Source organism: Schistocerca serialis, chromosome 4 (genome assembly GCF_023864345.2).
Source record: "Schistocerca serialis cubense isolate TAMUIC-IGC-003099 chromosome 4, iqSchSeri2.2, whole genome shotgun sequence".
NCBI classification, from domain to species: Eukaryota; Metazoa; Arthropoda; class Insecta; order Orthoptera; family Acrididae; genus Schistocerca; species Schistocerca serialis.
Window position 1 is genome coordinate 936,225,791 of NC_064641.1, and position 27,697 is coordinate 936,253,487.

Consider the following 27,697-nt stretch of genomic DNA (forward strand, 5'->3'; position numbering starts at 1 on the left):
AACTGGACTCACAGGAGAGGTTCAAATCATAGAAAGTGAGAGTGTCAGTCCTCTTGTACTTAAGTCGGCATTGTGCCTTTTGTATTAAATTCGGCTGCAGTTTCTGTGATTCATCGTCAAAAAGAAGGTCCAAGGGATACAGTAACCCTGAAGTGACGCGTCGGAATCTAAAACTGGACTCACAGTAGAGGTTCAAATCGTAGAATGTGAGAGTGTCAGTCCTCTCGTACTTAAGTCGGCATTGTGCCTATTGTATTAAATTCGGATGCTATTTCCGTGTTTCATCGTCAATAGGAAGGTCGAAGGTATACTGCAAACCGGAAATGAAGCATCGGAATCTAAAACTGGACTCACAGGAGTGGTTCATATCATACAAAGTTAAAGTGTCAGTCCTCTTGTACTTAAGTCGGCATTGTGCCTTTCGTATTTAGTTCCGATGCAATATCTGTGTTTCATCGTCAATAAGAACGTCCAAGGTATACAGTAAACCTGAAGTGAAGCATCGGAATCTAAAACTGGACTCACAGGAGAGGTTTAAATCACAGAAAGTTAGAGTGTCAGTCCTCTTGTACTTAAGTCGGCATTGCACCTTTTGTATTAAATTGGGATGCAATTTCTGTGTTTCATCGTCAATTACAAGGTCCAAGGGATACAGTAAACCTGAAGTGTAGCATCGGAATCTAAAACTGGACTCACAGGAGAGGTTCAAATCATAGAAAGTTAGAGTGTCTGTCCTCATGTACTTAAGTCTGCATTGTGCATTTTGTATTTAATTCGGATGCAATTTCTGTGTTTCATCGTCAATAAGAAGGTCCAAGGGATACAGTAAACCTGAAGTGAAACATTGGAATCTAAAACTGGACTCACAGGAGAGGTTCAAATCATAGAAAGTGAGAGTGTCAGTTCTCTTGTACTTCAGTCAGCATTGTCCCTTTGGTATTAAATTCGGATGCAATTTCTGTGTTTCATCGTCAATAAGAAGGTCCAAGGGATACAGTAAACCTGAAGTGAAGCATCGGAATCTAAAACTGGACTCACAGGAGAGGTTCAAATCATAGAAAGTGAGAGTGTCAGTTCTCTTGTACTTCAGTCAGCATTGTCCCTTTGGTATTAAATTCGGATGCAATTTCTGTGTTTCATCGTCAATAAGAAGGTCCAAGGGATACAGTAAACCTGAAGTGAAGCATCGGAATCTAAAACTGGACTCACAGGAGAGGTTCATATCATAGAAAGTGAGAGTGTCAGTCGACTTGTACTTAAGTCGGCATTGTGCCTTTTGTATTAAATTCGGATGCAATTTCTGTGTTTCATCGTCAAAAAGAAGGTACAAGGGATACAGTAAACGTGAAGTGAAGCATCGGAATCTAAAACTGGTCTCACAGGAGAGGTTCAAATCATGGAAAGTGAGAGTGTCAGTCCTCTTGTACTTAAGTCGGCATTGTGCCTTTTGTATTAAATTCGTATGCAATTTCTGTGATTCATAGTCAATAAGAAGGTCCAAGGGATACAGTAAACCTGAAGTGAAGCATCGGAATCTAAAACTGGACTCACAATACAGGTTCTAATCATAGAAAGTTAGAGTGTCAGTCCTCTTGTACTTAAGTCGGCATTGTGCCTGTTGTATTAAATTCGGACGCAATTTCTGTGTTTCATCGTCAATAAGAAGGTCCAAGGGATACAGTAAACCAGAGGTGAAGCATTGGAATCTAAAACTGGAGTCACACGAGAGTTTCAAATCATAGAAAGTTAGAGTGTCAGTCCTCTGGTACTTAGTCGGCATTGTGCCTTTTGAATTTAATTCCGATGCAATTTCTGTGTTTCATCGTCAATAAGAAAGTCCAAGGTATACAGTAAACCTGAAGTGAAGCATCGGATTCTAAAACTGGACTCACAGGAGAGGTTCAAATCATAGAAAGTGAGAGTGACAGTCCACCTGTACTTAAGTCGGCATTGTGCATTTTGTATTAAATTCGGATGCAATTTCTGTGTTTCATCTTCAATAAGAAGGTCGAAGGGATACAGTAACCCTGAAGTGAAGCGTCGGAATCGAAAACTGGACTCACAGGAGAGGTTCAAATCATAGAAAGTGAGAGTGTCAGTCCTCTTGTACTTAAGTCGGCATTGTGCCTTTTGAATTTAATTCCGATGCAATTTCTGTGTTTCATCGTCAATAAGAAGTTCCGAGGTATAAAGTAAACCAGAAGTGAAGCATCTGAATCTGAAACTGGACTCACAGGAAAGGTTCAAATCATAGAAAATTAGAGTGTCAGTCCTCTTGTACTTAAGTCGGCATTGTGCCTTTTGTATTAAATTCGGATGCAATTTCTGTGTTTCATCGTCAATAAGAAGGTCCTAGGGATACAGTGAAACTGAAGTGAAGCATCGGAATCTTAAACTGGACTCACAGAGGAGGTTCAAATGATAGAAAGTGAGAGTGATAGTCCACCTGTACCTAAGTCGGCATTGTGCCTTTTGTATTAAATTCGGATGCAATTTCTGTGTTTCATCGTCAATAAGAAGGTCCAAGGGATACAGTAAACCTGATGTTAAGCATCGGATTCTAAAACTGGACTCACAGGAGAGGTTCAAATCATGGAAAGTGAGAGTGTCAGTCCTCTTGTACTTAAGTCGGCATTGTGCCTTTTGTATTAAATTCGGATGCAATTTCTGTGATTCATCGTCAACAAGAAGGTCCAAGGGATACAGTAAACCTGAAGTGAAGCATCGGAATCTAAAACTGGACTCTCAGGAGAGGTTCTAATCATAGAAAGTTAGAGTGTCAGTCCTCTTGTACTTAAGTCGGCATTGTGCCTGTTGTATTAAATTCGGATGCATTTTCTGTGTTTCATCGTCAATAAGAAGGTCCAAGGGATACAGTAAACCTGAAGTGAAGCATCGTAATCTAAAACTGGACTCACAGGAGAGGTTCAAATTACAGAAAGTTAGAGTGTCAGTCCTCTTGTACTTAAGTCGGCATTGTGCATTTTGAATTTAATTCCGATGCAATTTCTGTGCCTCATCGTCAATAAGAACGTCCAAGGTCCACAGTAAACCTGAAGTGAAGCATCGGAATCTAAAACTGGACTCACAGGAGAGGTTCAAATCATAGAAAGTGAGTGTGTCAGTCCTCTTGTACTTAAGTCGGCATTGTGCCTTTTGAATTTATTTCCGATGCAATTTCTGTGCTTCCTCGTTAATAAGAAGTTCCGAGGTGTACAGTAAACCTGAAGTGAAGCATCGGAATCTAAAACTGGACTCGGAGGAGAGGATCAAATCATAGAAAGTTAGAGTGTCTGTCCTCTTGTATTTAAGGCGGCATTGTGCCTTTTGTATTAAATTCGGAAGCAATTTCGGTGTATCATTGTCAATAAGAATGTCCAAGGTATACAGTAACCCTGAAGTGAAGCGTCGGAATCTAAAACTGGACTCACAGGAGAGGTTCAAATCATAGAAAGTGAGAGTGTCAGTCCTCTTGTACTTAAGTCGGCATTGTGCCTTTTGTATTAAATTCGGCTGGAATTTCTGTGATTCATCGTCAAAAAGAAGGTCCAAGGGATACAGTAAACCTGAAGTGAAGCATCTGATTCTAAAACTGGATTCACAGAAGAGGTTCAAATATTAGGAAGTTAGAGTGTCAGTACTCTTGTACTTAAGTCGGCATTGTGCCTTTTGAATTTAATTCCGATGCAATTTCTGTGTTTCATCGTCAATAAGAAGTTCAGAGGTATAAAGTAAACCGGAAGTGAAGCATCGGAATCTAAAACTGGACTCACAGGAAAGGTTCAAATCATAGAAAATTAGAGTGTCAGTCCTCGTGTACTTAAGTCGGCATTGTGCCTTTTGTATTAAATTCGGATGCAATTTCTGTGTTTCATCGTCAATAAGAAGGTCCTAGGGATACAGTAAAACTGAAGTGAAGCATCGGAATCTTAAACTGGACTCACAGGAGAGGTTCAAATGATAGAAAGTGAGAGTGACAGTCCACCTGTACTTAAGTCGGCATTGTGCCTTTTGTATTAAATTCGGATGCAATTTCTGTGTTTCAGCGTCAATAAGAAGGTCCAAGGGATACAGTAAACCTGATGTTAAGCATCGGATTCTAAAACTGGACTCACAGGAGAGGTTCAAATCATGGAAAGTGAGAGTGTCAGTCCTCTTGTACTTAAGTCTGCATTGTGCCTTTTGTATTAAATTCGGATGCAATTTCTGTGATTCATCGTCAATAAGAAGGTCCAAGGGATACAGTAAACCTGAAGTGAAGCATCGGAATCTAAAACTGGACTCACAGGAGAGGTTCAAATCATAGAAAGTTAGAGTGTCTGTCCTCTTGTACTTAAGTCGGCATTGTGAATTTTGTATTATTTTCGGATGCAATTCCTGTGTTCATCGTCAATAAGATGGTCCAAGGGATACAGTAAACCTGAAGTGAAACATCGGAATCTAAAACTGTACTCACAGGAGGGGTTCAAATCATAGAAAGTTAGAGTGTCAGTCGTCTTGTACTTAAGGCGGCATTGTGCCTGTTGTATTAAATTCGGATGCTATTTCTGTGTCTCATCGTCAATAGGAAGGTCGAAGGTATACAGCAAACCGGAAATGAAGCATCGGAATCTAAAACTGGACTCACAGGAGTGGTTCATATCATATAAAGTTAGAGTGTCAGTCCTCTTGTACTTAAGTCGGCATTGTGCCTTTTGTATTTAATTCCGATGCAATTTCTGTGTTTCATCGTCAATGAGAAGGTCCAAGGTATACAGTAAACCTGAAATGAAGCATCGGAATCAAAAACTGGAGTCACAGGAGAGGTTCAAATCATTGAGAGTGAGAGTGTCAGTCCTCTTGTACTTAAGTCGGCATAGTGCCTTTTGTATTAAATTCCGATGCAATTTCCTTGTTTGTTCGTAAATAAGATGGTACAAGGGATACAGTAAACCTGAAGTAAAGCATCGGAATCTAAAACTGGACTCACAGGAGAGGTTCAAAGCATAGAATGTGAGAATGTCCGTCCTCTTGTACTTCAGTCTGCATTGTGCCTTTTGTATTAAATTCGGATGCAAATTCTGTGTTTCATCGTCAATAAGAAGGTCCAAGGGATAGAGTAAACCTGAAGTGAAGCAACGGAATCTAAAACTGGACTCACAGGAGAGGTTCATATCATAGAAAGTGAGAGTGTCTGTCGTCTTGTACTTAAGTCGGCATTGTGCCTTTTGTATTAAATTCGGCTGGAATTTCTGTGATTCATCGTCAAAAAGAAGGTCCAAGGGATACAGTAAACCTGAAGTGAAGCATCTGATTCTAAAACTGTATTCACAGAAGAGGTTCAAATATTAGGAAGTTAGAGTGTCAGTCCTCTTGTACTTAAGTCGGCATTGTGCCTTTTGAATTTAATTCCGATGCAATTTCTGTGTTTCATCGTCAATAAGAAGTTCGGAGGTATAAAGTAAACCGGAAGTGAAGCATCGGAATCTAAAACTGGACTCACAGGAAAGGTTCAAATCAAAGAAAATTAGAGTGTCAGTCCTCTTGTACTTAAGTCGGCATTGTGCCTTTTGTATTAAATTCGGATGCAATTTCTGTGTTTCATCGTCAATAAGAAGGTCCTAGGGATACAGTAAAACTGAAGTGAAGCATCGGAATCTTAAACTGGACTCACAGGAGAGGTTCAAATGATAGAAAGTGAGAGTGACAGTCCACCTGTACTTAAGTCGGCATTGTGCCTTTTGTATTAAATTCGGATGCAATTTCTGTGTTTCATCGTGAATAAGAACGTCCAAGGGATACAGTAAACCTGATGTTAAGCATCGGATTCTAAAACTGGACTCACAGGAGAGGTTCAAATCATGGAAAGTGAGAGTGTCAGTCCTCTTGTACTTAAGTCTGCATTGTGCCTTTTGTATTAAATTCGGATGCAATTTCTGTGATTCATCGTCAATAAGAAGGTCCAAGGGATACAGTAAACCTGAAGTGAAGCATCGGAATCTAAAACTGGACTCACAGGAGAGGTTCAAATCATAGAAAGTCAGAGTGTCTGTCCTCTTGTACTTAAGTCGGCATTGTGAATTTTGTATTAAATTCGGATGCATTTTCTGTGTTCATCGTCAATAAGATGGTCCAAGGGATACAGTAAACCTGAAGTGAAACATCGGAATCTAAAACTGTACTCACAGGAGGGGTTCAAATCATAGAAAGTTAGAGTGTCAGTCGTCTTGTACTTAAGGCGGCATTGTGCCTTTTGTATTAAATTCGGATGCTATTTCTGTGTCTCATCGTCAATAGGAAGGTCGAAATTATACAGCAAACCGGAAATGAAGCATCGGAATCTAAAAGTGGACTCACAGGAGTGGTTCATGTCATATAAAGTTAGAGTGTCAGTCTTCTTGTACTTAAGTCGGCATTGTGCCTTTTATATTAAATTACGATGCAATTTCTGTGTTTCATCGTCAATAAGAAGGTCCAAGGTATACAAAACCTGAAATGAAGCATCGGAATCAAAAACTGGACTCACAGGAGAGGTTCAAATCATAGAGAATGAGAGTGTCAGTCCTCTTGTACTTAAGTCGGCATAGTGCCTTTTGTATTAAATTCCGATGCAATTTCCTTGTTTGTTCGTCAATAAGATGGTACAAGGGATACAGTAAACCTGAAGTAAAGCATCGGAATCTAAAACTGGACTCAAAGGAGAGGTTCAAAGCATAGAATGTGAGAGTGTCCGTCCTCTTGTACTTATGTCGGCTTTGTGCCTTTTGTATTAAATTGGGATGCAATTTCTCTGTTTCATCGTCAATTAGAAGGTCCAATGGATACAGTAAACCTGAAGTGAAGCATCGGAATCTGAAACTGGACCCACAGGAGAGGTTCAAATCATAGAAAGTTAGAGTGTCTGTCCTCTGGTACTTAAGTCGGCATTGTGCCTTTTGTATTTAATTCGGATGCAATTTCTGTGTTTCATCGTCAATAAGATGGTCCAAGGGTAACAGTAAACCTGAAGTGAAGCATCGGAATTCAAAACTGGACTCACAGGAGAGGTTGAAATCATAGAAAGTGAGAGTGTCAGTCCTCTTGTACTTCAGTCTGCAATGTGCCTTTTGTATTAAATTCGGATGCAATTTCTGTGTTTCATCGTCAATAAGAAGGTCCAAGGGATAGAGTAAACCTGAAGTGAAGCATCGGAATCTAAATCTGGACTCACAGAAGAGGTCCAAATCATGGAATGTGAGAGTGTCAGTCCTCTTGTACTTAAGTCGGCATTGTGCCTTTTGAATTTATTTCCGATGCAATTTCTGTGTTTCATCGTCAAAAAGAAGGTACAAGGGATACAGTAAACGTGAAGTGAAGCATCGGAATCTAAAACTGGACTCACAGGAGAGGTCCAAATCATGGAATGTGAGAGTGTCAGTCCTCTTGTACTTAAGTCGGCATTGTGCCTTTTGTATTAAATTCGAATGCAATTTCACTGTTTCATCGTTAATTAGAAGGTCCAAGGGATACAGTAACCCTGAAGTGAAGCGAGGGAATCTAAAACTGGACTCACAGGAGAGGTTCAAATCATAGAAAGTGAGAGTGTCAGTCCTCTTGAACTTAAGTCGGCATTGTGCCTTTTGTATTAAATTCGCCTGGAATTTCTGTGATTCATCGTCAAAAAGAAGGTCCAAGGGATACAGTAAACCTGGAGTGAAGCATCTGATTCTTAAACTGGATTCACAGAAGAGATTCAAATGTTAGGAAATTAGAGTGTCAGTCCTCTTGTACTTAAGTCGGCATAGTGCCTTTTGTATTAAATTCGGATGCAATTTCTGTGTTTCATCGTCAATAAGAAGGTCCTAGGGATACAGTAAAACTGAAGTGAAGCATCGGAATCTTAAACTGAACTCACAGGAGAGGTTCAAATGATAGAAAGTGAGAGTGACAGTCCACCTGTACTTAAGTCGGCATTGTGCCTTTTGTATTAAATTCGGATGCAATTTCTGTGTTTCATCGTCAATAAGAAGCTCGAAGGGAGACAGTAAACGTGATGTTAAGCATCGGATTCTAAAACTGGACTCACAGGAGAGGTTCAAATCATGGAAAGTGAGAGTGTCAGTCCTCTTGTACTTAAGTCGGCATTGTGCCTTTTGTATTAAATTCGTATGCAATTTCTGTGATTCATCGTCAATAAGAAGGTCCAAGGGATACAGTAAACCTGAAGTGAAGCATCGGAATCTAAAAATGGACTCACAGGAGAGGTTCTAAACATAGAAAGTTAGAGTGTCAGTCCTCTTGTACTTAAGTCGGCATTGTGCCTGTTGTATTAAATTCGGACGCAATTTCTGTGTTTCATCGTCAATAAGAAGGTCCAAGGGATACAGTAAACCTGAAGTGAAGCATCGGATTCTAAAACTGGACTCACAGGAAAGGTTCAAATCATTGAAAGTGGGAGTGTCAGTCCTCTTGTACTTAAGTCGGCATTGTGCCTTTTGTATTAAATTCGGATGGAATTTCTGTGTTTCATCGTCAATAAGAAGGTCCTAGGGATACAGTAAAACTGAAGTGAAGCATCGGAATCTTGAACTGGACTCACAGGAGAGGTTCAAATGATAGAAAGTGAGAGTGACAGTCCACCTGTACTTAAGTCGGCATTGTGCCTTTTGTATTAAATTCGGAAGCAATTTCTGTGTTTCATCGTCAATAAGAAGATCCAAGGGATACAGTAAACCTGATGTTAAGCATCGGATTCCAAAACTGGACTCACAGGAGAGGTTCAAATCATGGTAAGTGAGAGTGTAAGTCCTCTTGTACTCAAGACGGCATTGTGCCTTTTGTATTAAATTCGGATGCAATTTCTGTGATTCATCGTCAATAAGAAGGTCCAAGGGATACAGTAAACCTGAAGTGAAGCATCGGAATCTAAAACTGGACTCACACGAGAGGTTCAAATCATAGAAAGTTAGAGTGTCAGTCCTCTTGTACTTAAGTCGGCATTGTGCCTTTTGAATTTAATTCCGATGCAATTTCCTTGCCTCATCGTCAATAAGAAGTTCCAAGGTACACAGTAAACCTGAATTGAAGCATCGGAATCTAAAACTGGACTCCCGGGAGAGGTTCAAATCGTAGAAAGTTAGAGTGTCAGTCCTCTTGTACTTAAGTCGGCATTGTGCCTTTTGTATTAAATTCGAATGCAATATCTGTGTTTCATCGTCTATAAGAAGGTCCAAGGGATACAGTAACCCTGAAGTGAAGCATTGGAATCTAAAACTGGACTTACAGGAGAGGTTCAAATCATAGAAAGTGAAAGTGTCATTCCTCTTGTACTTATGTCGGCATTATGCCTTTTGTATTAAATTGGGATGCAATTTCTGTGTTTCATCGTTAATAAGATGGTCCAAGGGATACAGTAAACCTGACGTGAAGCGTCGGAATCTAAAACTGGACTCACAGGAGAGGTTCAAATCATAGAAAGTGAGAGTGTAAGACCTCCTGTCCTTAAGTCGGCATTGTGACTTTTTATTAAATTCGGATGAAGTTTCTGTTTTTCAACGTCAATATGAAGGTCCAAGGTATAAAGGAAACCTGAAGTGAAGCATCGGAATCTAAAACTGGCCTCAGAGGAGAGGTTCAAATCATTGAAAGTTAGAGTGTCATTCCTCTTGTACTTAAGTCGGCATTGTGTCTTTTGTATTAAATTCGGATGCAATTTCCTTGTTTCATCGTCAATAAGAAGGTACAAGGGATACAGTAAACCTGAAGTGAAGCATCGGAATCTAAAACTGGACTCACAGGAGAGGTTCAAATCATAGTAAGTGAGAGTGTCTTTACTCTTGTACTTAAGTCGGCTTTGTGCCTTTTGTATTAAATTCGGATGCAATTTCTGTGTTCCATCGTCAATAAGGAGGTCCAAGGGATACAGTAAACCTGAAGTGAAGCATCGAAATCTAAAACTGGACTCACAGGAGAGGTTCAAATCATAGAAAGTTAGTGTGTCAGTCCTCTTGTAACTAAGTCGGCATTGCGCCTTTTGTATTAAATTCGGATGCAATTTCTGTGTTTCATCGTCAATTAGAAGGTCCAAGGGATACAGTAAACCTGAAGTGAAGCATCGGAATCGAAAACTGGACTCGTGGGAGAGGTTCAAATCAAAGAAAGTTAGAGTATCCGTCCTCTTGTACTTAAGTCGGCATTGTGCCTTTTGTATTAAATTCGGATGCAATTTCTGTGCTTCCTCGTCAATAAGAAGGTCCAAGGGATTAAGGAAACCCGAAGTGAAGCATCGGAATCTTACACTGGACTCACAGGAGAGGTTCAAATGATAGAAAGTGAGAGTGTCAGTCTACTTGTACTTCAGTCGGCATTGTGCCTTTTGTATTAAATTCGGATGCAATATCTGTGTTTCATCGTCAATAGGACGGTCGAAGGTATACAGTAAACCTGAACTGAAGCATCGGAATCTAAAACTGGACTCTCAGGAGAGGTTCAAATCATTGAAAGTTATAGTGTCAGTCCTCTTGTACTTAAGTCGGCATTGTGCCTTTTGTATTAAATTCCGATGCAATTTCTGTGTCTCATCGTCAATAAGAAGGTCCAAGGTATACAGTAAATCTGAAGTGAAGCATCGGAATCTAAAACTGGACTCACAGGAGAGGTTCAAATCATTGAAAGTGAGAGTGTCAGTCCTCTTGTACTTAAGTCGGCATTGTGCCTTTTGTATTAAATTCGGATGCAATTTCTGTGCCTCATCGTCAAGAAGAAGGTACAAGGGATACAGTAAACCTGAAGTGAAGCATCAGAATCTAAAACTGGACTCACAGGAGAGGTTCAAATCATAGAAAGTGAGAGTGTCAGTCCTCTTGTACTTAAGTCGGCATTGTGCCTTTTGTATTAAATTCGGATGCAATTTCTGTGTTTCATCGTCAATAAGAAGATCTAAAGGATACAGTAAACCTGAAGTGAAGCGTCGGAATCTAAAACTGGACTCACTGGAGGGGTTCAAATCATAGTAAGTGAGAGTGTCAGTGCTGTTGTACATAAGTTGGCATTGTGCCTTTTGTATTAAATTCGGATATAATTTTTGCGTTTCATCGTCAACAACAAGGTCCTAGTGATACACTAAACCTGAACTGAAGCATCGGAATTTAAAACTGGACTCACAGCAGAGGTTCAAATCATAGAAAATGAGAGTGTCATTCCTCATGTACTTAAGTCGGCATTGTGCTTTTTGAATTTAATTCCGATGCAATTTCTGTGTTTCATCGTAATTAGATGTTCCGAGGTATACAGTAAACCTGAAGTGAAGCATCGGAAACTAAAACTTGACTCACAGGAGCGGTTCAAATCATAGAAAGTTATAGTGTCAGTCCTCTTGTACTTAAGTCGGCATTGTGCCTTTTGTATTAAATTCCGATGCAATTTCTGTGTTTCATCGTCAATAAGAAGGTCCAAGGGATAGAGTAACCCTGAAGTGAAGCATTGGAATCTGAAACTGGACTCACAGGAGAGGTTCAATCCATTGAAAGTGCGAGTGTCAGTCCCCTTGTACTTTAGTCAGCATTGTGCCTTTTGTATTAAATTCGAATGCAATTTCTGTGTTTCATCGTCTATAAGAAGGTCCAAGGGATGCAGTAGACCTGAAGTGAAGCATCGGAATCTAAAACTGGACTCACAGGAGAGGTTCAAATCATAGAAAGTTAGTCAGTCTTCTTGCACTTAAGTCGGCATTGTGCATTTTGAATTCAATTTCGATGAAATTTCTGTGCCTCATCGTCAATAAGAAGGTCCAAGGTACACAGTAAACCTGAAGTGTAGCATCGGAATCTAAAACTGGACTCACAGGAGAGGTTCAAATCATAGAAAATTAGTGTGTCAGTCCTCTTGTACTTAAGTCGGCATTGTGCCTTTTGAATTTTATTCCGATGCAATTTCTGTGTTTCATCGTCAATAAGAAGGACCAAGGTATACAGTAAACCTAAAGTGAAGCATCGGAATCTAAAACTGGACTCATAGGAGAGGTTCAAATCATAGAAAGTTAAAGTGTCAGTCCTCTTGTACTTAAGTCGGCATTGTGCCATTTGTATTAAATTCGTATGCAATTTCTGTGTGTCATCGTCAATAAGAAGGTCCAAGGGATACAGTAAACCTGAAGTGAAGCGTCGGGATCTAAAACTGGACTCACAGGAGAGTTTCAAATCATAGAGAGTTAGAGTGTCAGTCCTCTTGTACTTAAGTCGGCATTGTGCCTTTTGTATTAAATTGGGATGCAATTTCTGTGTTTCATCGTCAATTAGAAGGTCCAAGGGATACAGTAAACCTGAAGTGAAGCATCGGAATCTAAAACTGGACTCACAGGAGAGGTTCAAATCATAGAAAGTTAGAGTGTCAGTCCTCTTGTACTTAAGTCGGCATTGTACCTTTTGTATTAAATTCGTATGCAATTTCTGTGCTTCATTGTCAATAAGAAGGTCCAAGGTATTAAGGAAACCTGAAGAGAAGCATCGGAATCTGACACTGGACTCACAGGAGAGGTTCAAATCATATAAAGTTAGAATGTCAGTCCTCTTATACTTAAGTCGGCATTGTGCCATTTGTATTAAATTCGGATGTAATTTCTGTGTTTCATCGTCAATAAGCAGGTCCAAGGGATACAGTAAACCTGAAGTGAAGCATCGGAACCTAAAACTGGACTCACAGGAGAGGTTCAAATCATAGAAAGTGAGAGTGTCAGTCCTCTTGTACTTAAGTCGGCATTGTGCCTTTTGTATTAAATTCGGATGCAATTTCTTTGCTTCATCGTCAATAAGAAGGTCCAAGGGATTAAGGAAACCTGAAGTGAAGCATCGGAATCTGACACTGGACTCACAGGAGAGGTTCAAATCATAGTAAGATAGAGTGTCAGTCCTCTTACACTTAAGTCGGCATTGTGCCTTTTGTATTAAATTCGGATGCAATTTCTGTGTTTCATCGTCAATAAGAAGGTCCAAGAGATACAGTAAACCTGAAGTGAAGCATCGGAATCTAAAACTGGACTCAAGGGAGAGAATCAAATTATAGAAAGAGAGAGTGTCAGTCGTCTTGAACTTAAGTCGCCATTGTGCTTTTGTATTAAATTCGGATGCAAATTCTGTGTTTCATCGTCAATAGGAAGGTCGAAGGTATACAGTAAACCTGAAGTGAAGCATCGGAATCTAAATCCTGACTCACAGGAGAGGTTCAAATCATAGAAAGTTAGAGTGTCAGTCCCCTTGTACTTAAGTCGGCATTGTGCCTTTTGCATTAAATTCGGATGCTATTTCTGTGTTTCATCGTCAATAAGAAGGTCCAAGGTATACAGTAAACCTGAAGTGAAGCATCGGAATCTAAAAGTGAACTCACAGGAGAGGTTCAAATCATAGAAAGTGAGAGTGTCAGTCCTCTTGTACTTCAGTCGGCATTGTGCCTTTTGTATTAAATTCGGAAGCAATTTCTTTGTTTCATCGTCAATAGGAAGGTCGAAGGTATACAGTAAACCTGGACTGAAGCATCGGAATCTAAAACTGGACTCTCAGGTGAGGTTCAAATCATAGAAGGTTATGGTGTCAGTCCTCTTGTACTTAAGTCGGCATTGTGCTTATTGTATTACATTCGGATGCAATTTCTGTGTCTCATCGTCAATAAGAAGGTCCAAGGTATACAGTAAACCTGAAGTGAAGCTTCGCAATCTAAAACGGGACTCTCAGGAGAGGTTCAAATCATGGAAAGTGAGAGTGTCAGTCCTCTTGTACTTAAGTCGGCATTGTGCCTTTACTATTAAATTCGGATGCAATTTCTGTGTTTCATCGTCAATAACAAGGTACAATGGATACAGTAAACCTGAAGTGAAGCATCGGAATCTAAAACTGGACTCACGGGAGAAGTTCAAATCATAGAAAGTGAGAGTGTGCGTCCTCTTGTACTTAAGTCGGCATTGCGCCTTTTGTATTAAATTCCGATGCAATTTCTGTGTTTCATCGTCAATAAGAAGCTCCAAGGGATACAGTAAACCTGAAGTGAAGCGTCGGAATCTAAAACTGGACTCGCAGGAGAGGTTCAAATCATAGAAAGTAAGAGTGTCAGCCTCTTGTACATAAGTCGGTATTGTGCCTTTTGTATTAAATTCGGATATAATTTCTGTGTTTCATCGTCAACAAGAAGGTCCAAGGGATACAGTAAACCTGAAGTGAAGCATCGGAATTTAAAACTGGACTCACAGGAGATGTTCAAATCATAGAAAATTAGAGTGTCAATCCACTTGTACTCAAGTCGGCATTGTGCCTTTTGAATTTAATTCCGATGCAATTTCTGTGTTTCGTCGTAATAAGAAGTTCCGAGGTATACAGTAAACCTGAAGTGAAGCATCGGAATCTAAAACTGGACTCACAGGAGCGGTTCAAATCATAGAAAGTAAGAGTGTCAGTCCTCTTGTACTTAAGTCGGCATTGTGCCTTTTGTATTAAATTCGGATGCAATTTCTGTGTTTCATCGTCAATAAGAAGGTCCAAGGGATACAGTAACCCTGAAGTGAAGCATTGGAATCTAAAACTGGACTCACAGGAGAGGTTCAAATCATTGAAAGTGCGAGTGTCGGTCCCCTTGTACTTAGGTCGGCATTGTGCCTTTTGTATTAAATTCGGATGCAATTTCTGTGTTTCATCGTTAATAAGAAGGTCCAAGGGATACAGTAAACCTGAAGTGAAGCATCGGAATCTAAAACTGTACTCACAGGAAAGGTTCAAATCATAGAAAGTTTGTCATTCTTCTTGTACTTAAGTCGGCATTGTGCATTTTGAATTCAATTGCGATGAAATTTCTGTGCCTCATCGTCAATAAGAAGGTCCAAGGTACACAGTAAACCTGAAGTGTAGCATCGGAATCTAAAACTGGACTCACAGGAGAGGTTCAAATCATAGAAAATTAGTGTGTCAGTCCTCTTGTACTTAAGTCGGCATTGTGCCTTTTGAATTTAATTCCGATGCAATTTCAGTGTTTCATCGTCAATAAGAAGGTCCAAGGTATACAGTAAACCTAAAGTGAAGCATCGGAATCTAAAACTGGACTCACAGGAGAGGTTCAAATCATAGGAAGTTAAAGTGTCAGTCCTCTTGTACTTAAGTCGGCATTGTGCCATTTGTATTAAATTCGTATGCAATTTCTGTGTTTCATCGTCAATAAGAAGGTCCAAGGGATACAGTAAACCTGAAGTGAAGCGTCGGGATCTAAAACTGGACTCAGAGGAGAGGTTCAAATCATAGAAAGTTAGAGTGTCAGTCCTCTTGTACTTAAGTCGGCATTGTGCCTTTTGTATTAAATTTGGATGCAATTTCTGTGTTTCATCGTCAATAAGAAGGTCCAAGGGATACAGTAAACCTTAAGTGAAGCGTCGGAATCTAAAACTGGATCACAGGAGAGGTTCAAATCATAGAAAGTGAGAGTGTCATTCCTCTTGTACTTAAGTCGGCATTGTGTCTTTTGTATTAAATTCGGATGCAATTTCCTTGTTTCATCGTCAATAAGAAGGTACAAGGGATACAGTAAACCTGAAGTGAAGCATCGGAATCTAAAACTGGACTCACAGGAGAGGTTCAGATCATAGAAAGTTAGTGTGTCAGTCCTCTTGCACTTAAGTCTGCATTGTGCCTTTTGTATTAAATTCGGATGCAATTTCTGTGTTTCATCGTCAATTAGAAGGTCCAAGGGATATAGTAAACCTGAAGTGAAGCATCGGAATCTAAAACTGGACTCACAGGAGAATTTCAAATCATAGAAAGTTAGAGTGTCAGTCCTCTTGTACTTAAGTCGGCATTGTACCTTTTGTATTAAATTCGTATGCAATATCTGTGCTTCATCGTCAATAAGAAGGTCCAAGGTATTAAGGAAACCTGAAGTGAAGCATCGGAATCTGACACTGGACTCACAGGAGAGGTTCAAATCATAGAAAGTTAGAGTGTCAGTCCCCTTATACTTAAGTCGGCATTGTGCCATTTGTATTAAATTCGGATGTAATTTCTGTGTTTCATCGTCAATAAGAAGGTCCAAGGGATACAGTAAACCTGAAGTGAAGCATCGGAACCTAAAACTGGACTCACAGGAGAGGTTCAAATCATAGAAAGTGAGAGTGTCAGTCCTCTTGTACTTAAGTCGGCATTGTGCCTTTTGTATTAAATTCGGATGCAATTTCTTTGCTTCATCGTCAATAAGAAGGTCCAAGCGATTAAGGAAACCTGAAGTGAAGCATCGGAATCTGACACTAGACTCACAGGAGAGGTTCAAATCATAGTAAGATAGAGTGTCAGTCCTCTTACACTTAAGTAGGCATTGTGCCTTTTGTATTAAATTCGGATGTAATTTCTGTGTTTCATCGTCAATAAGAAGGTCCAAGAGATACAGTAAACCTGAAGTGAAGCATCGGAATCTAAAACTGGACTCAAAGGAGAGGATCAAATTATAGAAAGTGAGAGTGTCAGTCGTCTTGAACTTAAGTCGGCAATGTGCTTTTGTATTAAATTCGGATGCAATTTCTGTGTTTCATCGTCAATAGGAAGGTCGAAGGTATACAGTAAACCTGAAGTGAAGCATCGGAATCTAAATCCTGACTCACAGGAGAGGTTCAAATCATAGAAAGTTAGAGTGTCAGTCCTCTTGTACTTAAGTCGGCATTGTGCCTTTTGCATTAAATTCGGATGCTATTTCTGTGTTTCATCGTCAACAAGAAGGTCCAAGGTATACAGTAAACCTGAAGTGAAGCATCGGAATCTGAAAGTGAACTCACAGGAGAGGTTCAAATCACAGAAAGTGAGAGTGTCAGTCCTCTTGTACTTCAGTCGGCATTGTGCCTTTTGTATTAAATTCGGATGCAATTTCTTTGTTTCATCGTCAATAGGAAGGTCGAAGGTATACAGTAAACCTGGACTGAAGCATCGGAATCTAAAACTGGACTCACAGGAGAGGTTCAAATCATAGAAGGTTATGGTGTCAGTCCTCTTGTACTTAAGTCGGCATTGTGCCTTTTGTATTAAATTCGGATGCAATTTCTGTGTCTCATCGTCAATAAGAAGGTCCAAGGTATACAGTAAACCTGAAGTGAAGCTTCGGAATGTAAAACGGGACTCACAGGAGAGGTTCAAATCATGGAAAGTGAGAGTGTCAGTCCTCTTGTACTTAAGTCGGCATTGTGACTTTTGTATTAAATTCGGATGCAATTTCTGTGTTTCATCGTCAATAACAAGGTACAAGGGATACAGTAAACCTGAAGTGAAGCATCGGAATCTAAAACTTGACTTACAGGAGAGGTTCAAATCATAGGAAGTGAGAGTGTGCGTCCTCTTGTACTTAAGTCGGCATTGTGCCTTTTGTATTAAATTCCGATGCAATTTCTGTGTTTCATCGTCAATTAGAAGCTCCAAGGGATACAGTAAACCTGAAGTGAAGCGTCGGAATCTAAAACTGGACTCGCAGGAGAGGTTCAAATTTTAGAAAGTAAGAGTGTCAGCCTCTTGTACATAAGTCGGTATTGTGCCTTTTGTATTAAATTCGGATATAATTTCTGTGTTTCATCGTCAACAAGAAGGTCCAAGGGATACAGTAAACCTGAAGTGAAGCATCGGAATTTAAAACTGGACTCACAGGAGATGTTCAAATCATAGAAAATTAGAGTGTCAGTCCACTTGTACTCAAGTTGGCATTGTGCCTTTTGAATTTAATTCCGATGCAATTTCTGTGTTTAGTCGTAATAAGAAGTCCCGACGTATACAGTAAACCTGAAGTGAAGCATCGGAATCTAAAACTGGACTCACAGGAGCGGTTCAGATCATAGAAAGTTAGAGTGTCAGTCCTCTTGTACTTAAGTCGGCATTGTGCCTTTTGTATTAAAATCGGATGCAATTTCTGTGTTTCATCGTTAATAAGAAGGTCCAAGGGATACAGTAAACCTGAAGTGAAGCATCGGAATCTAAAACTGTACTCACAGGAAAGGTTCAAATCATAGAAAGTTAGAGTGTCAGTCCTCTTGTACTAAAGTCAGCATTGTGCCTTTTGTATTAAATTCGGATACAATTTTTTTGTTTCATCGTCAATAAGATGGTGCGAGGGATACAGTAAACCTGACCTGAAGCATCGGAATCTAAAACTGGACTCACAGGAGAGGTACAAATCACAGAAAGTGAGAGTGTCAGTCCTCTTGTACTTAAGTCGGCATTGTGCCTTTTGGATTATATTCGGATGCAATTTCTGTGTTTCATCGTCAATAAGAGTTTCCAAGGGATACAGTAAACCTGAAGTGAAGCATCGGAATCTAAAACTGGACTCACGGGAGAGGTTCAAATCATAGAAAGTTAGAGTGTCAGTCCTCTTGTACTTAAGTCTTCATTGTGCCTTTTGTATTAGATTCGGATGCAATATCTGTGCTTCTTCGTCAATAAGAAGGTCCAAGGGATTAAGGAAACCTGAAGTGAAGCAACGGAATCTGACACTGGACTCACAGGAGAGGATCAAATCATAGAAAGTTAGAGTGCCAGTCCTCTTATACTTAAGTCGGCATTGTGCCATTTGTATTAAATTCGGATGCAATTTCTGTGTTTCATCGTCAATAAGAAGGTCCAAGGGATACAGTAAACCTGAAGTGAAGCATCGGAATCTAAAACTGGACTCAAAGAAGAGGATCAAATTATAGAAAGTGATAGTGTCAGTCGTCTTGAACTTAAGTCGGCATTGTGCCTTTTGTATTAAATTCGGATGCAATATCTGTGTCTCATCGTCAGTAGGAAGGTCGAAGGTATACAGTAAACCTGAAGTGAAGCATCGGAATCTAAAACTGGACTCAATGGAGCGGTTCAAATCATAGAAAGTGAGAGTATCAGTCCTCTTGTACCTAAGTCGGCATTGTGCCTTTTGTATTAAATTCGGATGCAATTTCTGTGTTTCATCGTCAATAAGAAGGTCCAAGGGATACAGTAAACCTGAAGTGAAGCGTCGGAATCTAAAACTGGACCCACAGGAGCGGTTCAAATCATAGAAAGTTAGAGTGTCAGTCCTCTTATACTTAAGTCGGCATTGTGCCATTTGTATTAAATTCGGATGCAATTTCTGTGTTTCATCGTCAATAAGAAGGTCCAAGGGATACAGTAGACTTGAAGTGAAGCATCGCAATCTAAAACTGGAGTCACAGGAAAGGTTCAAATCATAGAAAGTTAGTCAGTCTTCTTGTACATAAGTCGGCATTGTGCTTTTTGAATTCAATTGCGATGCAATTTCTGTACCTCATCGTCAATAAGAAGGTCCAAGGTACACAGTAAACCTGAAGTGAAGCATCGGAAACTAAAACTGGACCCACAGGAGAGGTTCAAATAATAGAAAGTTGGAGTGTCGGTCCTCTTGTCCTTAAGTCGGCATTGTTTCTTTTGAATTTAATTCCTATGCAATTTCTGTGTTTCATCGTCAATAAGAAGGTCCAAGGTATACAGTAATCCCGAAGTGAAGCATCGGAATCTAAAACTGGACTCACAGGAGAGGTTCAAATCATAGAAAGTGAGAGTGTCAGTCCTCTTGTACTTAAGTCGGCATTGTGCCTTTTGTATTAAATTCGGATGCAATTTCTGTGTTTCATAGTCAATTAGAAGGTCCAAGGGATACAGTAAACCTGAAGTGAAGCATCGGAATCTAAAACTGGGCTCACGGGAGAGGTTCAAATCTTAGAAAGTTAAAGAGTCAGTCCTCTTGTACTTAAGTCGGCATTGTGCCTTTTGTATTAAATTCGGATGCAATTTCTGTGCTTCATCGTCAATAAGAAGGTCCAAGGGATTAAGGAAACCTGAAGTGAAGCATCGGAATCTGACACTGGACTCACAGGAGAGGTTCAAATCAGAAAGTTAGAGTGTCAGTCCTCTTATACTTAAGTCGGCATTGTGCCATTTGTATTAAATTCGGATGCAATTTCTGTGTTTCATCGTCAATAACAAGGTCCAAGGGATACAGTATACCTGAAGTGAAGCATCGGAATCTAATACTGGACTCACAGGAGAGGTTCAAATCATTAAAAGTTAGAGTGTCAGTCCTCTTGTACTTACGTCGGCTTTGTGCCTTTTGTATTAAATTCGGATGCAATTTCTTTGCTTCATCGTCAATAAGAAGGTCCAAGGGATTAAGGAAACCTGAAGTGGAGCATCGTAATCTGACACTGGACTCACAGGAGAGGTTCAAATCATAGAAAGTTATAGTGTCAGTCCTCTTGTACTTAAGTCGGCATTGTGCCTTTTGTATTAAATTCGGATGCTATTTCTGTGTTTCATCGTCAACAAGAAGGTCCAAGGTATACAGTAAACCTGAAGTGAAGCATCTTAATCTAAAACTGGACTCAAAGGAGAGGATCAAATTATAGAAAGTGAGAGTGTCAGTCGTCTTGAACTAAAGTCGGCATTGTGCCTTTTGTATTAAATTCGGATGCAATTTCTGTGTTTCATCGTCAATAGGAAGGTCGAAGGTATACAGTAAACCTGAAGTGAAGCATCGGAATCTTAAACTGGACTCACAGGAGAGGTTCAAATCATAGAAAGTGAGAGTGTCAGTCCTCTTGTACTTCAGTCGGCATTGTGCCTTTGGTATTAAATTCGGATGCAATTTCTGTGTTTCATCGTCAATAGGAAGGTCAAAGGTATCCAGTAAACCTGATCTGAAGCATCGGAATCTAAAACTGGACTCACAGGAGAGGTTCAAATCATAGAAAGTTATAGTGTCAGTCCTCTTGTACTTAAGTCGGCATTGTGCCTTTTGAATTAAATTCCGATGCAATTTCTGTGTTTCATCGTCAATAAGAAGGTCCAAGGTACACAGTAAACCTGAAGTGAAGCATCGGAATCTAAAACTGGACTCACAGGAGAGGTTCAAATCATAGAAAGTTAGTGTGTCAGTCCTCTTGTACTTAAGTCGGCATTGTGCCTTTTGAATTTAATTCCGATGCAATTTCTGTGTTTCATCGTCAATAAGAAGGTCCAAGGTATACAGTAAACCTGAAGTGAAGCATCGGAATCTAAAACTGGACTCACGGGAGAGGTTCAAATCATAGAAAGTTAGAGTGTCAGTCCTCTTGTACTTAAGTCTTCATTGTGCCTTTTGTATTAGATTCGGATGCAATATCTGTGCTTCTTCGTCAATAAGAAGGTCCAAAGGATTAAGGAAACCTGAAGTGAAGCATCGGAATCTGACACTGGACTCACAGGAGAGGATCAAATCATAGAAAGTTAGAGTGTCAGTCCTCTTATACTTAAGTCGGCATTGTGCCATTTGTATTAAATTCGGATGCAATATCTGTGTTTCATCGTCAATAAGAAGGTCCAAGGGATACAGTAAACCTGAAGTGAAGCATCGGAATCTAAAACTGGACTCACAGGAGCGGTTCAAATCATAGAAAGTGAGAGTATCAGTCCTCTTGTACCTAAGTCGGCATTGTGCCTTTTGTAATAAATTCGGATGCAATTTCTGTGTTTCATCGTCAATAAGAAGGTCCAAGGGATACAGTAAACCTGAAGTGAAGCGTCGGAATCTAAAACTGGACCCACAGGAGCGGTTCAAATCATAGAAAGTTAGAGTGTCAGTCCTCTTGTACTTAAGTCGGCATTGTGCCATTAGTACTAAATTCGGATGCAATTTCTGTGTTTCATCGTCAATAAGAAGGTCCAATGGATACAGTAGACCTGAGGTGAAGCATCGCAATCTAAAACTGGAGTCACAGGAAAGGTTCAAATCATAGAAAGTTAGTCAGTCTTCTTGTACATAAGTCGGCATTGTGCTTTTTGAATTCAATTGCGATGCAATTTCTGTACCTCATCGTCAATAAGAAGGTCCAAGGTACACAGTAAACCTGAAGTGAAGCATCGGAAACTAAAACTGGACTTACAGGAGAGGTTCAAATAATAGAAAGTTGGAGTGTCGGTCCTCTTGTCCTTAAGTCGGCATTGTTTGTTTTTATATTTAATTCCTATGCAATTTTTGTGTTTCATCGTCAATAAGAAGGTCCAAGGTATACAGTAAACCCGAAGTGAAGCATCGGAATCTAAAACTGGACTCACAGGAGAGGTTCAAATCATAGAACGTTAGAGTGTCAGTCCTCTTGTACTTAAGTCGGCATTGTGCCTTTTGTATTAAATTCGGATGCAATTTCTGTGCTTCATCGTCAATAAGCAGGTCCAAGGGATTAAGGAAACCTGAAGTGAAGCATCGGAATCTGACACTGGACTCACAGGAGAGGTTCAAATCAGAAAGTTAGAGTGTCAGTCCTCCTATACTTAAGTCGGCATTGTGCCATTTGTATTAAATTCGGATGCAATTTCTGTGTTTCATCGTCAATAAGAACGTCCAACAGATACAGAATACCTGAAGTGAAGCATCGGAATCTAATACTGGACTCACAGGAGAGGTTCAAATCATTAAAAGTTAGAGTGTCAGTCCTCTTGTACTTACGTCGGCTTTGTGACTTTTGTATTAAATTCGGATGCAATTTCTTTGCTTCATCGTCAATAAGAAGGTCCAAGGGATTAAGGAAACCTGAAGTGGGGCATCGGAATCTGACACTGGACTCACAGGAGAGGTTCAAATCATAGAAAGTTAGAGTGTCACTCCTCTTGTACTTAAGTCGGCATTGTGCCTTTTGTATTAAATTCGGATGCTATTTCTGTGTTTCATCGTCAACAAGAAGGTCCAAGGTATACAGTAAACCTGAAGTGAAGCATCTTAATCTAAAACTGGACTCAAAGGAGAGGATCAAATTATAGAAAGTGAGAGTGTCAGTCGTCTTGAACTTAAGTCGGCATTGTGACTTTTGTATTAAATTCGGATGCAATTTCTGTGTTTCATCGTCAATAGGAAGGTCGAAGGTATACAGTAAACCTGAAGTGAAGCATCGGAATCTAAAACTGTACTCACAGGAGAGGTTCAAATCATAGAAAGTTAGTGTGTCAGTCCTCTTGTACTTAAGTCATCATTGTGCCTTTTGTATTATATTCGGATGCTATTTCTGTGTTTCATCGTCCACAAGAAGGTCCAAGGTATACATTAAACCTGAAGTGAAGCATCGGAATCTAAAACTGGACCCACAGGAGAGGTTCAAATCATAGAAAGTAAGAGTGTCAGTCCTCTTGTAATTCAGTCGGCATTGTGCCTATTGTATTAAATTCGGATGCAATTTCTGTGTTTCATCGTCAATAAGAAGGTCCAAGGGATACAGTAAACCTTAAGTGAAGCGTCGGAATCTAAAACTGGACTCACAGGAGAGGTTCAAATCATAGAAAGTGAGAGTGTCATTCCTCTTGTACTTAAGTCGGCATTGTGTCTTTTGTTTTAAATTCGGATGCAATTTCCTTGTTTCATCGTCAATAAGAAGGTACAAGGGATACAGTAAACCTGAAGTGAAGCATCGGAATCTAAAACTGGACTCACAGGAGAGGTTCAAATCATAGAAAGTTAGAGTGTCAGTCCTCTTGCACTTAAGTCTGCATTGTGCCTTTTGTATTAAATTAGGATGCAATTTCTGTGTTTCATCGTCAATTAGAAGGTCCACGGGATACAGTAAACCTGAAGTGAAGCATCGGAACCTAAAACTGGACTCACAGGAGTGGTTCAAATCATAGAAAGTGAGAGTGTCAGTCCTCTTGTACTTAAGTCGGCATTGTGCCTTTTGTATTAAATTCGGATGCAATTTCTTTGCTTCATCGTCAATAAGAAGGTCCAAGCGATTAAGGAAACCTGAAGTGAAGCATCGGAATCTGACACTGGACTCACAGGAGAGGTTCAAATCATAGCAAGATAGAGTGTCAGTCCTCTTACACTTAAGTCGGCATTTTGCCTTTTGCATTAAATTCGGATGCAATTTCTGTGTTTCATCGTCAATAAGAAGGTCCAAGAGATACAGTAAACCTGAAGTGAAGCATCGGAATCTAAAACTGGACTCAAAGGAGAGGATCAAATTATAGAAAGTGAGAGTGTCAGTCGTCTTGAACTTAAGTCGGCATTGTGCTTTTGTATTAAATTCGGATGCAATATCTGTGTTTCATCGTCAATAGGAAGGTCGAAGGTATACAGTAAACCTGAAGTGAAGCATCGGAATCTAAATCCTGACTCACAGGAGAGGTTCAAATCATAGAAAGTTAGAGTGTCAGTCCTCTTGTACTTAAGTCGGCATTGTGCCTTTTGCATTAAATTCGGATGCTATTTCTGTGTTTCATCGGCAATAAGAAGGTCCAAGGTATACAGTAAACCTGAAGTGAAACATTGGAATCTAAAAGTGAACTCACAGGAGAGGTTCAAATCATAGAAAGTGAGAGTGTCAGTCCTCTTGTACTTCAGTCGGCATTGTGCCTTTTGTATTAAATTCGGATGCAATTTCTTTGTTTCATCGTCAATAGGAAGGTCGAAGGTATACAGTAAACCTGGACTGAAGCACCGGAATCTAAAACTGGGCTCACAGGAGAGGTTCAAATCATAGAAGGTTATGGTGTCAGTCCTCTTGTACTTAAGTCGGCATTGTGCCTTTTGTATTAAATTCGGATGCAATTTCTGTGTCTCATCGTCAATAAGAAGGTCCAAGGTATACAGTAACCTGAAGTGAAGCTTCGGAATGTAAAACGGGACTCACAGGAGAGGTTCAAATCATGGAAAGTGAGAGTGTCAGTCCTCTTGCACTTAAGTCGGCATTGTGCCTTTTGTATTAAATTCGGATGCAATTTCTGTGTTTCATCGTCAATAACAAGGTACAAGGGATACAGTAAACCTGAAGTGAAGCATCGGAATCTAAAACTGGACTCACAGGAGAGGTTCAAATCATAGGAAGTGAGAGTGTGCGTCCTCTTGTACTTAAGTCGGCATTGTGCCTTTTGTATTAAATTCCGATGCAATTTCTGTGTTTCATCGTCAATAAAAAGCTCCAAGGGATACAGTAAACCTGAAGTGAAGCGTCGGAATCTAAAACTGGACTCGCAGGAGAGGTTCAAATCATAGAAAGTAAGAGTGTCAGCCTCTTGTACATAAGTCGGTATTGTGCCTTTTGTATTAAATTCGGATATAATTTCTGTGTTTCATCGTCAACAAGAAGGTCCAAGGGATACAGTAAACCTGAAGTGAAGCATCGGAATTTAAAACTGGACTCACAGGAGATGTTCAAATCATAGAAAATTAGAGTGTCAGTCCACTTGTACTCAAGTCGGCATTGTGCCTTTTGAATTTAATTCCGATGCAATTTCTGTGTTTAGTCGTAATAAGAAGTCCCGAGGTATACAATAAACCTGAAGTGAAGCATCGGAATCTAAAACTGGACTCACAGGAGCGGTTCAAATCATTAAAAGTTAGAGTGTCAGTCCTCTTGTACTTAAGTCGGCATTGTGCCTTTTGTATTAAATTCGGATGCAATTTCTGTGTTTCATCGTCAATAGGAAGGTCTAAGGTATACTGTAAACCTGATCTGAAGCATCGGAATCTAAAACTGGACTCACAGGAGAGGTTCAAATCATAGAAAGTTATAGTGTCAGTCCTCTTGTACTTATGTCGGCATTGTGCCTTTTGAATTAAATTCCGATGCAATTTCTGTGTTTCATCGTCAATAAGAAGGTCCAAGGTACACAGTAAACCTGAAGTGAAGCATCGGAATCTAAAACTGGACTAACAGGAGAGGTTCAAATCATACAAAGTTAGTGTGTCAGTCCTCTTGTACTTAAGTCGGCATTGTGCCTTTTGAATTTAATTCCGATGCAATTTCTGTGTTTCATCGTCAATAAGAAGGTCCAAGGTATACAGTAAACCTGAAGTGAAGAATCGGAATCTAAAACTGGACTCACGGGAGAGGTTCAAATCATAGAAAGTTAGAGTGTCAGTCCTCTTGTACTTAAGTCTTCATTGTGCCTTTTGTATTAGATTCGGATGCAATATCTGTGCTTCTTCGTCAATAAGAAGGTCCAAGGGATTAAGGAAACCTGAAGTGAAGCATCGGAATCAGACACTGGACTCACAGGAGATGATCAAATCATAGAAAGTTAGAGTGTCAGTCCTCTTATACTTAAGTCGGCATTGTGCCATTTGTATTAAATTCGGATGCAATTTCTGTGTTTCATCGTCAATAAGAAGGTCCAAGGGATACAGTAAACCTGAAGTGGAGCATCGGAATCTAAAACTGGACTCACAGGAGCGGTTCAAATCATAGAAAGTGAGAGTATCAGTCCTCTTGTACCTAAGTCGGCATTGTGCCTTTTGTATTAAATTCGGATGCATTTTTTGTGTTTCATCGTCAATAAGAAGGTCCAAGGGATACAGTAAACCTGAAGTGAAGCGTCGGAATCTAAAACTGGACCCACAGGAGCGGTTCAAATCATAGAAAGTTAGAGTGTCAGTCCTCTTGTACTTAAGTCGGCATTGTGCCATTAGTACTAAATTCGGATGCAATTTCTGTGTTTCATCGTCAATAAGAAGGTCCAATGGATACAGTAGACCTGAAGTGAAGCATCGCAATCTAAAACTGGAGTCACAGGAAAGGTTCAAATCATAGAAAGTTAGTCAGTCTTCTTGTACATAAGTCGGCATTGTGCTTTTTGAATTCAATTGCGATGCAATTTCTGTACCTCATCGTCAATAAGAAGGTCCAAGGTACACAGTAAACCTGAAGTGAAGCATCGGAAACTAAAACTGGACTCACAGGAGAGGTTCAAATAATAGAAAGTTGGAGTGTCGGTCCTCTTGTCCTTAAGTCGGCATTGTTTCTTTTGAATTTAATTCCTATGCAATTTCTGTGTTTCATCGTCAATAAGAAGGTCCAAGGTATACAGTAAACCCGAAGTGAGGCATCGGAATCTAAAACTGGACTCACAGGAGAGGTTCAAATCATAGAACGTTAGAGTGTCAGTCCTCTTGTACTTAAGTCGGCATTGTGCCTTTTGTATTAAATTCAGATGCAATTTCTTTGTTTCATCGTCAATAAGAAGGTACAAGGGATACAGTAAACCTGAAGTGAAGCATCGGAATCTAAAACTGGACTCACAGGAGAGGTTCAAATCATAGAAAGAGAGAGTGTCAGTCCTCTTGTACTTAAGTCGGCATTGTGCCTTTTGTATTAAATTCGGATGCAATTTCTGTGTTTCATAGTCAATTAGAAGGTCCAAGGGATACAGTAAACCTGAAGTGAAGCATCGGAATCTAAAACTGGGCTCACGGGAGAGGTTCAAATCATAGAAAGTTAAAGAGTCAGTCCTCTTGTACTTAAGTCGGAATTGTGCCTTTTGTATTAAATTCGGATGCAATTTCTGTGCTTCATCGTCAATAAGAAGGTCCAAGGGATTAAGGAAACCTGAAGTGAAGCATCGGAATCTGACACTGGACTCACAGGAGAGGTTCAAATCAGAAAGTTAGAGTGTCAGTCCTCTTATACTTAAGTCGGCATTGTGCCATTTGTATTAAATTCGGATGCAATTTCTGTGTTTCATCGTCAATAAGAAGGTCCAACGGATACAGTATACCTGAAGTGAAGCATCGGAATCTAATACTGGACTCACAGGAGAGGTTCAAATCATTAAAAGTTAGAGTGTCAGTCCTCTTGTACTTACGTCGGCTTTGTGACTTTTGTATTAAATTCGGATGCAATTTCTTTGCTTCATCGTCAATAAGAAGGTCCAAGGGATTAAGGAAACCTGAAGTGGGGCATCGGAATCTGACACTGGACTCACAGGAGAGGTTCAAATCATAGAAAGTT